General features: G+C 38.1%; 1 pseudogene; it reads left to right on the forward strand.

Moving 5' to 3' along the window:
* Nucleotides 1-846: 846 nt before the first annotated feature.
* LOC120221063 lies at nucleotides 847-2,311 on the forward strand (annotated as a pseudogene).
* Nucleotides 2,312-11,792: the final 9,481 nt, after the last annotated feature.

Genomic DNA, 11,792 nt, shown 5'->3' on the forward strand with positions numbered 1-11,792 from the left:
CTTTTGGCTCAGGTCATGATCTAGTGGTTTGTGTTTGAGCCCCGCATAGGGCTCTGTGCTGACAGTTCATAGACTGGAGCCTGCTTCAGATTCTGTGTCTCCTTTTCTCTCTGCCCTCCCCTGCTTGCACTCTCTCTCTCAAAAATAAATAAACATTAAAAAAAGTAAAATCCATCAGCAGTGGTGAATTAGACCTTGAGTTGCTCTTAATTTTGCAAACGGTGGATATATAATTAATTTGAATCTTTGCAAATCTGAAAGATAAAAAATATTATCTACTGATCTAATTTTGTCTACTTTTTGTTATTAAATACTACATATTTATAAAGTATGTAACATATACTTGAATTAAAAAGCACAATAAAATAAATACCTGTGAGCCTATCTATCATTGCATCTCTTCTCCCAGCCCCTATCCCTTTACCTTGTTTTTCACCCAGAAACAATCACTTCTTTTGTTTATACTTCTTTTGCTTTTTTGAAAAATAATTTTATTAAAGAAGCATATATCTACAATGTTGTTAAATTTTGCTCAATTTAAAAGTTTATATACATTCTTCTTTAAAAATGTATATCTTATTAGAACTCACCCAAGAAAAAATAATGAGTATATTTTTTAAAGAATTTGTCTATTTCATCTTTCCAGTTTTAAAATTCATTGGCATAGTTGTGTCGTGGGAGGGCGGCAGCTAAAGAGGAGGCAGAAGTGACGGCTGGTTTGCAGCCACCAGCAGCTGCTGTGAGGGTGAAGGCACAGTGGATTGCCTTTCTGGAGCCGCTAGTTCCTCACTTCTCAGGTATCACCGAGAGCTCAAAACCAAGACTGAACTGTACAATTTTAGAAGAATGGAAGCTAATACATTTGCTGATATGTTTTCAAAAGTGATGGAGAATCAGGGGCTCCTGGGTGGCTTAGTCGGTTAAGCGTCCGACTTTCGCTTAGGTCATGATCTCGCGGTTCGTGGGTTCGAGCCCCGCGTCGGGCTCTGTGCTGACTGCCAGCTCAGAGCCTGGAGCCTGTTTCAGTCTGTGACTCCCTCTGTCTCTGACCCTCCCCTCCTCACGCTGTCTGTCTCTCTCTCTCCTAGAAATAAATAAAACATTAAAAAAAAAAGTGATGGAGAATCAGTTTCTTCAGGCTACCAAACTAGCGGAAGAACATTTGGATTCTGAAATTCAGAAACTGGATTAGATGGATGAGGATGAACTGGGACGCCTCAAAGAAAAGAGACTTGAGGCACTAAGGAAAGCTCAATAGCAGAAACAAGAATGGCTTTCAACAGGGGCGCCTGGGTGGCTTAGTCGGTTAGGCGTCCGACTTTCGTTTAGGTCATGATCTCGCGGTTCACAGGATCGAGGCCCGCGTTGTGTGACTCCCAGCTGTGCTGACTGCCAGCTCAGACCCTGGAGCCTGTTTCAGTCTGTGACTCCCTCTCTCTCTGACCCTCCCCTGCTCATGCTGTCTCTCTCCTAGAAATAAAGAAAACATTAAAAAAAAAAAAAAAAAGAATGGCTTTCAACATGGATGGACCTTGAGGGTGTTATGCTTAGCGAAATAAGTCAGGCAGAAAAAGACAAATATCATATGTACGTATAGGAGGATTAGGAGGAACTTAACGGAGGACCATGGGGGAGAAGAAGGGGGGAAGGGGGAGAGGCAAACCATGAGAGACTCTTTAATGCTGACAAAAACTGAGGACTGATGGATGTGTGGGGGGAAGGTGGGGGATGGGCACAGAGAGGAGCACTTGTGGGGATGAGCACTGGGTGTTATATGGAAACCAACTTGACAATAAACTATTTGTAAAAAAAAAAAAAAAAGAATGGCTTTCAAAAGGACATGGAGAATACAGAGAAATCCCTAGTGAGAGACTTTTTTCAGGAAGTCAAGGAGAGTAAAAAAGTAGTTCACCATTTCTACAGAGACTCCACATTCAGGTTTAAAATATTAGACCAACATTTGATAATATTATCCAAGAAACATCTGGAGACCACATTTCTGAAGCTGAATGTGGAAAAAGCACCTTTCCTTCGTGAGAGACTGTGTATCAAAGTCATTCCTACACTAGCAATGGTAAAAGTTGGAAAAACACAAGATTATGTTGTTGGATTTACTGACCTAGGAAATACAGATGACTTCACCACAGAAACTCAGGAATGGAGCCTGGGTTGCTCTGACATTCTCAATTACAGTGGAAATTTAATAGAGCCACCATTTCAGAGTAAAAAGAAATATGGAACAAACTTCACAAAGCTGGAAAAGAAAACTATCTGAGGGAAGAAATATGATTCAGACTCTGATGACAATTAAAAATTAATTATAATTCTTTGTAAATTGTCTTTTTATTTCTGCTTACTTCAAAATTAGATGTGTTTTCTAAATTCAGTTGGTTTTGATACATTGGTCATCTAATGGTCATATTCTAGAGTTTTGTACAGTTTCATCACATTGAAAGACATCTTTAATATTTTCTGTGTGATGCTCGTGTTAAGTTGAGAAAAACTCCTGAGTTCTTAAATTATCCAACAAGGGTCTGGATTCTCTATTTTTGAGATTGATTTTTATCACAATATGATTCTTATGTCTTTATACCATTCACAATTGTGTTTTTAATCTACTGGATTGGAAATAGGAATTCAGCAAATTATTCCAGGACTAATTCTTACACAGCATTATTTCCTTTATACAACAGGTCAAAAAACATTTACTGGTGTAACAGACTCACTTGTAAATGAATTATAAACACTCTTTACTTCTGGGATACATTTAACTATTAAAGAACTGCTTATTGATTCTGAAAAAAATCATTGGCATAACATTTTTATAGTAGTTTCATTATTTTTATTTATATTTATTTTTTTAAATTTATTTATTTATTTTTGAGAGACACAGAGCAATCACAAGCCGGGAAGGAGCAGAGAGAGAAAGAGGGATGGAGGACTCGAAGCAGGCTCTGTACGGACAACAGAGAGCCTGATGTGAGGCTCGAACTCACAAATTATGAGATCATGACCAGAGCCGAAGTCAGACGCTTAACTGACCAAGCCACCCAGGTGCCCCTAAGCATTTTCATTATTTAAAAAAATGATAGGGGTACCTGGGTGGCTCAGTTGGTTGAGCGTCTGACTTCAGCTCAGGTCACCATCTGTGGTTCGTAAGTTTGAGCCCTGTGTTGGGCTGCTTCAGAGTCTTTGTCTCCCTCTCTCTCTCTCTGCTCCTCCCCCGCTCACGCTCTGTCTCTCTCTCTCTCTCAAAAGTAAACAAACATTAAAAAATTTTTAAAAGGCAACAGATTTAAAAACATTTAAAATATGATATATCTATATCACGTTGATATATTCCTACTTGATTCTCTCTGTCTCTGTCTCTCCCTCTGTTCCTCTCTCTCTGTATTATGTGTATTATTGAGGTATAATTGATATACAAAGAACTGCACATATTTAATGTGTACAATTATGAGTTTGGATGTATCCAAACACTCACGATACCATCCCTATAATTAAAGTAATAGACCTTCGATACCCCAGTTTCCTTGTGTGCCTTAGTTTTACCTTCTTTTAAAATATCTGCCCTTTTAACAAATTTTGAAGCATACAGTACCATATTGTTAATGTTAGGCACTATGCTACAAAATAGATGTCTAGAACTTATTCATTTAATATAACTGAAATTTTATAACCAATGGAAAACAACTCTCTGTTTCCCAGCTCTTGGCGATCACTATTGTACTCTCTGCTTCTACAAGTTTAACTATTTTATTTTGTTTTATTTTAATTAATTAAATTTAATTAATTTAATTTTTAAATTTATTTATTTTTTGAAAGAGAGATAGAGTGGGAGAAGGACAGAGAGAGAGAGCAAGACAGATGATTTGAAGCAGGCTCTGCTCTGAGAGCAGAGAGCCTGCTGTGGGGCTCAGACTCATGAACCTTGAGATCATGATCTGAGCCAAAGTCAGATGCTTAACTGACTTAGCCACCCAGGTGCCCCAAGTTTGATTATTTCAGACACTTCATATAAGTACAATCCTGTGGTATTTGTTCTATGAATGGATATTTCTATTTCATTTAGCATAATGCCCTCTAGTATTGTTTATGTTGTCAAAAATGGCAAGATTTCTTCCTTTTCAAGGCTGAATAACATTCCATTAAATATGACTATCAGATTTTCTTTACCCATTCATCTTTTGGTGGATACTTGGGTTGTTTCCATATCTTGGCTATTGTAAATAATGCTGCAATAAATGTGGGAATACAGATAATCCTTGAGATACTGATACAGTAATTCTATTCTTAATTTTTTGACGAACCACTATACTGCTTTGCATAATGAATGCACCAATTTACATTCCCACCAATTGTGTTTAAGGGTTCCAATTTCTCCACAACCTTACCAACACTTGTTATCTTTTTTCTTTTTTTGATAATAGCCATCCTAATAGGTGTGAAGTGATATCACATTGTAGTTTTCATTTGCATTTCCCTACTGGTTAATGATATTGAGCATATTTTTATGTGCCTGTTAGCAATTTATGTAATCTTGGGAAAGACGAAGGAGGTGGAGGCATCACACTTCCTAATTTCAAATGATACTACAAAGCTACAATAATTAAAACAGTACAGCACTGGCAACTCTCATAAAGATAGGCATATAGACCAATGGAACATAGTATACACCAAGATATAAAACCATGTCTGTATATGGTCAACTGATCTTTGGTAAGAGTGGCCAAGATTACACAATGGGGGAATGGATAGTCTCTTTAACAAATGGTGTTGGGAAAACTGAATATCCACATGCAAAATGTGAAATTCATAATAGAGGAAAACCTCATTAAAATGGAGTGGTAAGGCCAGTAGGTGGAGCTCTCACATCCTACCACTTGTTGCTAATTGCAAATACAACAGGAAGAGAAGGATCTTGCACTAGATAGTACTTTACTATCCCAGTAGAAGGAACATTTCTTCCTCCCCTGCCAACAACCCAGCGAATAAGGGACTGTCACAAGTCAGCCAACGAGAAGCCACTATGCTTTGAACTCCCAGTTTATGCCAATGAAACGTGTTTATAACAGCCCTTCCCAACTCCTTCCTTTCCTATGAAAACAAGTATTTCTCTCCTTTGTATTCTAAACTTGCCTATGATTTTGCTATAGCTTGCTTGTCTCTGATTGTAATTTTCTGCTATTTCTAAATAAATCCATCTTTTTGCTGGTAAAATAACTGGCAGTTTTATTTTTAAGTTTAACAATAACAAAAATGGGTTCCTAGCTTACACCATACACAAATATCAACTTACAATGGTTAAAAGCTTAAATGTAAATCTGAAACTATTAACTTCTAGGAGAAGACACAGGGAAAAAGATTCTTGACATTGCTTTTGGCAATGATTTCTTGGATATAAAATCAACAGCACACAGATAACAAAAACAGAAATAAACAAGTGGGACTATCTCAAACTAAAAATCTTCTGCTTGGCAAAGGCAACAATCAACAGAGTCAAAAGGCAACCTATGGAATTGGACAAATGCAAACCATGTTTCTCATAAGAAGTTATTTATTTATTAAAAAATTTTTAATCTTTATTTTTGAGAAAGAGACAGAGTGCAATTTGGGGAGGGACAGAGAGAGAGGGAGACACAGAATCCAAAGCAGGCTCCAGGCTCTGAGCTGTCAGCACAAAGCCTGATGTGGGGCTTGAAGTCACCAGCTATGCCAACCTCAAAGCTCAGAGCTGTGTCTGACATCCACAGTTGGATGCCCAACTGAATGAGCCACCCAGGCGTGCCTCATAAGAGGTTATTTATAAAATATATTAGGAACTTAAACAACTCAAGAGCAGAAACCAAATAACTTAATTAAACATCGGGTAAATAATTTGAACAGACATTTCTCCAAAGAAGATACATAAATTTATAATTTTATCTTGCTTGATCAAGTTGATAAGAGTTGCGTATAGTTTTAAGTGTTTTTGAAGGAACCAATTTCTGGCTTTTTCTTCTCTATTTTACATTTATTTTCAGGATCTTTGATTTCTGCTTGTATCTTCTACTGTATCTGAATTTATTATACTCACTTTCTGACTTCTCATGTTGGAAAATGGGATATTTAATTTTTTGGCTTTCTTCTTTTCTCATATATGCATTTCCATTGAGGTACATGTAGGCTTTCATCCCACAAGGTTAGTTCTATGTATTTTTAAATTTCCACAAAATTTTCATTGAAACACAAGTTATTTAAAAGTTTTGCAATTTGAAAATGTATGAGAATTAGACAAAGCTCCCTATAAACTTTAATTTAAAAAATTTTTTAAATTATTTTTGTTTCAAGTTTTTATTTAAATTCTAGTTAGTTAACAAATAGCATAATATTCGTAGAATTTAGTAATTCAGCACTTACATAGAACACCCAATGCTCATAACAAGAGCTTCTCTTAATACTCATCACCCATCTAGCCCATCCCCCACCCATCTCTCTTCCCTTAAACCTCAGTTTGTTCTTTACATTTAAGAGTCTCTTATTTTCTCTTCCTGTCTTGTTTCTCTCCCTTACCCTGTTTATCTGTTTTATTTCTTAAATTACAGATAAAACTGAAATCATATGGTATTTGTCTTTCTCTGACTGACTTATTTCACCTTACATATTCTAGCTTTATCCATGTCATTGCATTCCATATGAAATATGGATTTCATCCTTTTTGATGGTTGAGTAATATTTCTTTGTATATATACACCACCTTTTTATCCATTCATCATTCATTGGACATTTGGGTTCTCTCCATAATTTGGCTATTGTTGATAAAGCTGCCAAAACATTGGGGTACACGTACCCCTTTGAATCAGTATTTTTGTATCCTTTCAGTAAATAACTAGTAGTGCAATTGCTGGATCATAGGGTAGTTCTACTTTTAACTGACAAAAAAAAGTTTATTTTTGAAAGAGACAGAGTGCATGTTTGCATGCAAGTGGGGGAGGGGCAGAGACATAGAGGGCGATAAAATCAAAACAGACTCTAGGCTCTGATCTGTAAGCATAGAACTCGACATGGAGCTCAAACTCACAAGCCATGAGATCATGACTTGAGCTGAAGTTAGATGCTTAACTGACTGAGCTACACAGGCACCCCTATTTTTAACCTTTTGAGGAACCTCCATACTGTTTTCCAGAGTGGCTGGACCAGTTTTCATTTCCACCAAGAGTGTAAGAGGGTTCCCTTTCTCTGCATTCTTGCCAACATCTGTTGTTTCTTGAGTTGTTAATTTAAGTCATTCTGACAGGTGTGAGAGGGTATCTCATTGTGGTTTTGATTTGTATTTTCCCCATGATGAGTGATGTTGAGCATCTTTTCATGTGTGTGTTAGCCATCTGGTTGTCTTTGGAAAAGTGTCTATTTGTGTTTTCTGCCCATTTCTTCACTGGATTATTTGTTTTTTTGGGTGTTGAGTTTGATAAGTTCTTTATAGATTTTGGATACTAAGCCCTTATAACATATGTCCTTTGCAAATATCTTCTCCCATCCCATAGGTTGGCTTTTCACTTTGTTGATTGTTTCCTTCACTGTACAGAAGCTTTTTATTTTGATGAAGTCCCAATAGTTCATCTTTGTTTTTGTTTCTCTTGCCTCTAGAGATGTGTAGTAAGAAGTTTCTATGGCCAAGGTCAAATAGGTTGCTACTTGTGTTCTCCTTCAGGATTTTGATGGTTTCCTGTCTCACATTTAGGTCTTTCATCCATTTTGAATTTACTTTTGTGTATGGTCTAAGAAAGTGGTTCATTTTCATTCTTCTACATGTAGCCATCTAGTTTTCCCAACACCATTTGTTGAAGAGACTGTCTTTTTCCCCCCTTTGTTGAAGAGTAGTTGACCATATAGTTGTGAGTTCATTTCTGGGTTTCCTATTCTGTTCCATTGATCTATCTGTCTTTTTTTGCCAGTACCATGCAGTCTTGATGATTGCAGTTTGTAATATAGCTTGAAGTCTGGAATTGTGATGCCTCCAGCTTTGTTTTGTTTCCCAAGATTTCTTTGGCTATTTGGGGTCTTTTGTAGTTCCATGCAAATTTTAGGATTATTTGTTCTAGCTCTGAAAAATGCTGGTGGTATTTTGATACTGATTGCATTAAATGTGTAGATTGCTTTGGGTAGTATGGACACGTTAACAATATTTGTTCTTCTAATCCTTGAGCATGGAATGTTTTTCCATTTCTTTATGTCTTCTTCAATTTCATTCATAAGTGTTCTATAGTTTTCAGACTATAGGTCTTTTATCTCTTTGGTTTGGTTGTTTCCTAGGTATCTTATGGTTTTTGATGCAATTGTAAAGGGGGTCAATTCCTTAATTTCTCTTTCTGCTGCATCATTACTGGTGTATAGAAATGCAACTGATTTCTGTACATTTTATTTATTTATTTATTTATTTATTTATTATGTTTATTTACTTTTGAGAGAGAGAGAGACAGCGTGCAAGAGGGGCAGAGAGAGAGAGAGAGAGAGAGAGAAACAGAATCCAAAGTAGCTCACAGGCTCTGAGTTGTTAGCACAGAGCCTGATGTGGTGCTCAAACTCACCAACTGTGAGATCATGACCTGAGCTGAAGTCAGGATGCTTAACTGACTAAACCACCCAGACACCCCTGCCTGGCAATGTCTTTCTCTCTCCTTCTATTTTGAATGACAGCCTTGCTGGATAAAGTATTCTTGGCTGCATATTTTCCCCCTCAGCACATTGAATTTATTATGCCACTCCCTTCTGGTTTGCCAAGTTTCTTTGTAGAGATCTGTTGTTAACTTTATTTGTTTTTCCATTTGAGTTTCTTTTCACTTACTGCTTTCAGGATTCTTACCTTATCTCTGTATTTTGCAAATTTCACTACAATATGTCCTGGTGTTGGCCTGCTTTTGTTGATTTTGGTGGAAGTTTTCTGTGCCTTGTGGATTTGGATGTCTGTTTCCATCCCCAGATTAGGGTAGTTTTCAGCTATAATTTGCTCAAATAAACCTTCTGTCCCCTTTCCCCCTCTCTTCTTCTTCTGGGACTTCTATGATACAAATGTTTATGTTTACCGGAGTCACAGAGTTCTTTGTCTACATTTGTGATCCAATACTTTTCTTTCTCTGTTGTTTTCAGCTTCATTATTTTCCATAATTTTATCTTCTTTATTACTTACTTGTTCCTCTGCCTCTTCCATCCTGTGGTCATTACACCAGTCAGTTTTGCATCTAGGTTATAGCATTTTTTATTTCAGTCTGATGAGTTTTTAGGTCTTTAATCTCTGCAATAAAGGATTTTCTAGCATCTTCTATGCTTTTCTCAAGCCCAGCTGGTATTCTTATGATTGTTGTTTTAATTATTATTTTTTAAATGTTTATTTACTTTTGAGAGAGAGAGAGAGAGAATGAGAGAGACAGACTGTGAGGAGGGAGGGGCAGAGAGAGAAGGAGATGCAGAAACTGAAGCAGGCTCCAGGTCTGAGCTGTCAGCATGGAGCCTGACATGGGGCTCGAACTCACAAGTGGTGAGATCATGACCTGAGTTTAACAGACTGAGCAACCCAGGTGCCCCATTATGATTGTTGTTTTAAATTATGGTTCAGGCATATTGCTTATATTACTTAGATCCCTAGTCAGTTACTTCTATTTCCTGTTCTTTCTTAGGGATGAATTTGAATTTCTCTATCTTGGCATTTTGTTAGGTCTCTGTCTTCTGTGTGTTAGGAAAGCCTGTTATGTTCTGTATTCCTGAGAGTAATATCTTTATTAAGATGTGGTCCTATATTGTCCAGGGCCTGGCATTTCAAGAAGTGTTCCTGGTGTATGCCTTTTTCTCTCTTCTGTTGCGTTTTGGCTGATCTTTTCCTCAGATTAGTTCTCTGCAGACTTTCTCTTTGCCTGCAGTGGGGAGTGTTTGGATCTTGTCCACTGTGTTGCAAGTGTTAACTAGGTGTGTTCTGGACTGCCTGTTAAAAGAAGCTATATCCTGGGCACCTGGGTGGCTCAGTTGGTTAAGCATTCACCTCATGATTTCAGCTTTAGGTCATGATCTCATGGTTGGTGAGATCAAGTCCTGCACCGGGCTCTGTGCTGTCAGTGTGGAACCTGCTTGGGACTCTCTCTTCCTCCCCCTCTCTCTGTCCCTCTCCTGCTTGCATACATGTATGCTCTCTCTCTCAAAATAAATAAATAAGTAAATAAATGAAGAAATAAACAGGAGCTATATCCTATTTCCCCTAGCTCGGCAGCTTTGCAGTACTGTATGGTCAGTAGACGGTGTGTGCTGTGGGTTTGTGCTGGTCTTCTGGGGGAGGGGCCTGCTGCTGCTGCTCTGACTCTGAGGTACACTTGCCCCAGTTCAGAAGCACCTGCAGGGAGCAGAGAGGTGGGACTTGGTGTAAGTGACTCAAGCCTTCGCTGTGGGTGCCAATCTGCTCTCACTGACATCTGTTCATGTTGTAGGACAGGGGTAAAAATGCCGTTAGCTGGCTCTCTCATCCCCGGTGAGGTGAGTTCACATCTGCTGCTGTTCAGGACACCCTCACAGAAGAGTGAACAATCTCTTGTTTGTCCCTGGCTCCCCTCAGATCCTTGCCTTCACCTTATCTGTGTCCAAGCCATCTGGGTACCTGGCAGTGCAGTGCTCCTGTGTTCTATCTCAGGCATGTCAGCTGGGTTAAAATTCCAAATTTTAGTGACCCAGCATGGTATAGACCCTCATTGATCCTCTGCGGGAGGATCTCACAGCACTGTGACTGGTGCCAGTTTGTCCCAGAAGGGCAGTCCCACGAATGCACAGGGGCTTGGATTTTAAGGTAAAGCACAGCACAAGGTCAGCATCTAGGTTAGCGTGCTCAGCAGCTGCCTCTGAGGTTATGCTAATGAACAGGGCAGCTCAATGGTGCTCTCTTGCTCTTTCATCCTTGGTGAGGCAGGGCCACCTCTCCCAAAATACTCTAAGAAGGGCAACTGTCTTTCCCAGGGCCACCCAGGGGATCCTCAGACCACACTGTCCACTTCCAGGCCTCTATCTCTATGCCTGCCAGGCTCCACCTGGTGATGACACGGACTGCTAAAACTTTTGTCTTTGAGCTCTGTTGCTTGTAAAAGCTTGTGATAATCAGCCCTCTCATTTTCCCAGTCAGTGGTTTTGGGGAAGCGTTTTTCTTGTGCAGTGCCCTGCTCTCTATAAACTTTAACTTGATAGTGTTAAGCTTAGACATTCAGGTCTACCCAATAAGGATTCTTTGAAGCATGTTAAAACTTACTTATCTCCTCTTTCTTTGTAATTGCTCCATGTGTGTTTGAAAAAAAAAAGTGTATTCATTAATTGTTGGATAAAGAGTTCCATATATTTCACCTAGATCATGATTGTTTATTTAATTGTTAATAGTGTTCAAATTGTTTGAATCTACAACATTGTTATTTTTTTTTTGTCTACTTGACTTATAGATGATGTATGAAAGGTATTGAAGTTTTCTATTTTGTTGGAAAAAATGTATTTAATGAATTTTTTATTTATATATTTTGAGACTATTACATTAATTGCATACAAGTTTAGAATGTTCCTGGTGAATTGAACCTTTTATTATGCAGTAGCACCCTCAACTCCTAATAATGCTTTTTTTAAAAAGTAAGCTCTATGCCTCATGTGGGGCTTGAACTCATGAGCACGAGTCTCTGCTCTACCAATAGAGGCATCCAAATACCCACCTAATAATGCCTTTTGACTTAACATATATTGTCTGATATAAATATGGCCATGCTACCATTTTTTTTGGATACATTATTTTCTTATTAATT

Source organism: Hyaena hyaena, unplaced genomic scaffold (genome assembly GCF_003009895.1).
Source record: "Hyaena hyaena isolate Hyena2069 unplaced genomic scaffold, ASM300989v1 scaffold_756, whole genome shotgun sequence".
NCBI classification, from domain to species: Eukaryota; Metazoa; Chordata; class Mammalia; order Carnivora; family Hyaenidae; genus Hyaena; species Hyaena hyaena.